The sequence below is a fragment of the Pteropus vampyrus genome, unplaced genomic scaffold, assembly GCF_000151845.1.
Source record: "Pteropus vampyrus isolate Shadow unplaced genomic scaffold, Pvam_2.0 Scaffold498, whole genome shotgun sequence".
Taxonomy (NCBI): Eukaryota; Metazoa; Chordata; class Mammalia; order Chiroptera; family Pteropodidae; genus Pteropus; species Pteropus vampyrus.
The window spans coordinates 468,728-473,701 of NW_011889279.1; the positions used below are offsets into that span (position 1 = coordinate 468,728).

Consider the following 4,974-nt stretch of genomic DNA (forward strand, 5'->3'; position numbering starts at 1 on the left):
ACACATTTTGGGTTTATGGTATTATCTCTTCTATAGCAGATAGAATGTCCTTCAACGTCTATATATATGATATATATATTTACCACAAGAAAACTTCAACAACTTTTTAAAAATTGAGGACTTTATGACACTTTTGATAAAAGAGGCCCTTTGGGAGTATTGTATAAAATAAAAAGGGCAGGAATTATTGGCTCCAATAAATGGGGACAGCAGTTGGCCAACCCAGTCCTTGGATACTGTTCCTTTTTGTTAATAAGCTGTATTATTCTCCCATTGCTGCTGCACCAAATGACCACAAATTCTCTTGCAGTCTTTATTCTCTTACAGTCCTCGATGTCAGAAGCCTAAAATCAAGATGCTGGCCAGGCTGCATTCCTTCTGGGAGCTTTTGGAGAGAATCTATTTCCTTGCCTTTATCAGTTTCTTTTTTTTCTTTTTTCTTTTTCTTTTTTTTTTTTTTTTTTCAGGTGAGGCAACACTTGGTTGACCTCACAGATTGCAAGGACCTTCTCAGCTTACACTCCCTTTTTTTTTTTTTTTTTTACACCTACAGCACCTGGTCTACCTAGGTGTTCTCCCATCCAAGTACTAACCAGGCCTGACGCTGCTTAGCTTCTGAGATCAGACAGGATCAGGCTTGTTCAGGGTAGCATGGCCGTCGATGCCTTTTTCAGTTTCTACATGCCATCTACATTCCTTGGCTGATGGCCACTTTCTCAAATTACTCCAGCCTTTTGCCTCCATTGTCACATCTCCTACTATTCATGTTAATCCTTCTGTCTCCCTCTTATAAGAACCCTATGATTACATTGGGCCCGCTCGGATCATCTAGCATCATTTCTCCATCTCGAGATCATTATAAGAGCCTTTTTACATGTCAGGTATCATGATTATAGGTTCCGAGGATTGGACATGGACACCGTTGGTGACCATGATTCAGACTACCACATAAGCCTCGGCTAGGTGTCCTCCCACAAAGGATTTCCTAGTTTCAGGCTCTGCTTTTCTGACAGGATGATACTTGAAGCTCCATGAAAACCATGCTTCATATCTACGAACTGAACATTTCTTCTCTATAGTAAAGCAGCAGGGTAAGGTGCTTTAGAACCAAAGGACAGGATGACTTCTGAGCTCAGCTCTTGTCATTTTTCGTCGGCTGGATCATGGGCAATTCATTGCACCTCACTGAGCCTCAGTTTTCTTGTCTGTGAAAGGGAAACATCATCTCTTCTCTGAGTTGACATGAGGATTGAAGATCAGCTCTGGAAAGGACTTGACACATAGTAGGATCTCCAGGAGACCCTCTTGGATAAAAGTGAACTTGAGCTGCCCAGCAATAGCATTGTCATGTTGAGTCTGCCCATATTAGGGATGAAAGGTGAAAAGAAGAGGAAAAATCCAGAAGGAATAAAATGCTGGTCACGTTGCCAGGGCAAGAATGAGGTAGTATCCTTTTTCTACCTGACCTACTTTGTGAAGACAATGAAAATCTCTTTCTGTTTCCTCATTATCCACTGTTAACATCAAATATACAAGCAGCAGACAGCGGGTCCACATCGGGAGCAAATGGCTAGCCTGAAGAAATGCCATGTGTGTTTTGAAGACGGTGCTGGATTTAGGAGGCTTAAAAGTACGTTGAATATTCAACGTTGCTGACACCCAGTTGGATTGGGAAAGCAAAAATCTTTAATTGGTTGGTGATCTCAGTTTCCTTCTTCGCAAATGAGAATTTTTTTAAAAAGTGCCTTTTATTCTAACTGGGTAAAATACAGAGGAACCGCAAAGAATTTTGTTAATGACTCTGCCATCCATCCTTCTATTTTGAAGGGCAATCATTGTTTAAGTCAGGACTTGTGTCTTAGTTATCAGTGTCTGGACATGAAAGGGTTTTAAGTGTGGGGCTCTATTATGAAAAAGACTTGTTTGTTTATACTCACTAGGCATTGATCACTTTCATCAAAAATAAGACACCCTGCTTAAAACAATTAGCTTGAACAATAAATACATGTATAAGCAGAACATGAAACTATAAATGAGTTTGTTTTCTTCTTTCCTGCCACACGTATTCGATAACAGAGACACGTAAAGTAGGTGGAAGATGATTCAAAGTAATTTCAGGGCATTATTGCAAAGTGAGGCTAGTAAGATTTTTGTCTTTTTGATAAGTTGAAGGAAGCCGGCAGAACAAATCTTGTTTGGGAAGTGCCTTTTCACTTAGCTGTCCTCTAAGTGAAGATGCATTACCTCTAGAAAGAAAAATCAAAAATTTTCAACCACCGTGGGTAAAATGACAAATTTGGCTCCCAGCAATACATTCTTGACAGCTACTAGAGTTCCAGGAAAAGAAAACAAGAAAATTGAATTTGACAGAAATAAAGAGGAGTCAAAAAGAAGGAATTTTTTTCAGGTAGCATCTCAATGCCTTTGAAGGGATTTTAGGGCAATTCAATAACAGACCACTTAGCATCTTTCCCATTTTACACCATAGACGTGAATGTTATTTTAATGGAGCTGCCACCCTCAAGACAACAGGTGGTGTCTACATATTTAATCCACGGATTGATTGCGCGATGACTTGCTGAAGACAGCTTGAGAACAAACGTGAGCAACAACCTGCCTGAGAATGAATTGTACAGCTTTCCATCAGCCCTCATTTCTGTTCTCAAGCATACACTTCTGTGGAATTCTTGCAATAGCCTGTTCTCCAGTCAAGCTTTGGGTCGAGGAGATTGTTTGTTCCATATTTGGAGGGCTGTGCTATCCAATATGGTAGTGGTTATTTAAGTCAATTATTTAAATTAATTAGTGGATTTTTTTAAATGAAATGAAATTTAAAATTCAGTGGCACTAGCCGCATTCCGAATGCTAAACGGCCACATGTGGTTAGTGGCTATCGTATCGAACAGCACATACATAGGACATGGCAATCAGGGTAGAAAGTCTTATTCATTGAGTTGTCCCTGAGCTTAGGACACTGTGAGCTGATAGTGAAGGGTGGGAGCTGGGAGAAGGGGTACAGGAGGAATACAGTCGGAGAGGAGGGGCTGCAAAGGACTTCTATGAGCAACCAGAGGGGAATTCAAGTCAGGATATGATTGCTATTTGCCTACTCCCTGAGCAACGAACCTGAGAGAAACGAGGATAAATAAATGAGATGTGGTTCCTGTCCTCAGGAAATTCAGAGTAGGACAAAGGAAACAAATCCACATTTCAAAACCACTTCACTACAAGTTACAGTGCCAAAAGGGACACATCATGAGAGGGATATGGGGGCACTCAGTGAGTTATTCATGGAAATTAAAAATGAGAATACTTAAGTGGCTAAAGAGTGGAAGGAAAAGGAGAACACAGGGTAGGAAAGGACCCCAGAAGGGAGACAATGGGGATCAAAGAGAAATGTCGATGTGGAATTGCTGACAAACACAAGCCCAGTATGGAGCCAGGCTAGCAGAGGGTGTAGATTCCCAGCATCACCAAATACCATTTTTATTGGTCTCATACCACCACGTTTTGAAAGATGTTTGTCATTATTAACTGAAATGAAAGAGCAGGCCTGTGTTTTGGAGTCAGAAAGACTTAAGTTTGATTCCTAGCTCTACTACTTACCAGCTGTGTGATTTTTGGCAACTTACTTAACCTCTCTGAGCTTGTTTCTTCCTCATCTACAGAACGGGATTATGACAGCTATTTTTAAGTATTGTCATGATGACTAAATGAAATAGTGTATGTGAAACTGCTTAGCGGAGTGACTGGCACACAGTAGATACTCAACGGGAGTTAGTTTGCCTTTTCTTCCTGAAGGCAGTGGCTAAGTCTACAGGCTTTGGAGACAGCCTGCTTGGTTCAACTGCTGACTCTGTCTCTTATGGGCTGTGTAATGTGGGCACATTGCATTCCAAGAGAGATATTCCCAAAAGGCAGGTAAGTGTGGACGTATTCCAGCCTGAGCATAGCACTTTTTGCAGAAGAAATGAGAACTATTGGCAAAATCGCTTGGTAGAACTCCCTTCACACTTACGTTAAGGATAAATACTTGCCAGTTAATCTCACAGTAACAACTTAAGAATGGTGGTAACCAATACTGAAGGAACCACTCAGAACCACTTAGGAAGGTAAAAAGAGTTAAGTAGGGTTCTGTTTTATTTACATTTGTACAGCCAGCTCTGTTTTCATCTACATTAGTAGTGACACCTCATAACAATTCTTACGGTTTTACACTTTTAGAACTTAATTGCATATTTGTTGGGCTTATGGTGTTATCTCTTCTGCAACAGATCATCTGCTTCTTTTTCACTTATCTTATCTTCCAAGCCAATATGTAAGTTTCTTAAAAGCAGGAGCTGAGTATATGTTCTTCATATCCACATGGTACCTAGCACAGTCCTACACTTGTAGAAGGAAGGAAGGGAGGGAGGAAGGAAAAAAGGGAGGAGCTTGTGTTAGTGTTGGAAATCTGAAATAAACGTGTATTTGACAATAAAATAGCCATACTGGGTAAGACACACACCGCCCATGACATACTAATATTTGGTGTCTGATCATGACATCAAGTGCTGTGTTGTGGAAGACTCAGGTCCTTCTTCATGTCGATCACAAGTAATCAAGACTATGTCCTAGAAATGGGCTAGAAAAACCTTTTAGAGTTCTGCAGCCATTACTTGTTCTAAATTATTTTAAACAGATACATTAATTTTATGTTTTACATTTTATGTTTTTTTAAAAAATAGTACATGAATTCATTCCCTTGTAAAAGATTTGAATGACAAAATGACAGCGAAAGAGACAGAGTAAACCATAGAAGTTGCCTCTTCCTCCTCATCTTACTTCCCACCCCACTGATAAGTACTATTAACTCCTTGTGTTTCCCTGAAGCAATATATATATTCCTGTACCATGCTTTTGGTTGCTGGATTCCTCTAGATCAAAGATTTCATGATTTCGTAATTAAGAAGGGCCCCGAGATATATTCATTCA

At 40.0% G+C, this 4,974-nt stretch overlaps 1 pseudogene; it reads right to left on the minus strand.

Moving 5' to 3' along the window:
• Positions 1–544: 544 nt before the first annotated feature.
• Positions 545–663, minus strand: LOC111732844 (annotated as a pseudogene).
• Positions 664–4,974: the final 4,311 nt, after the last annotated feature.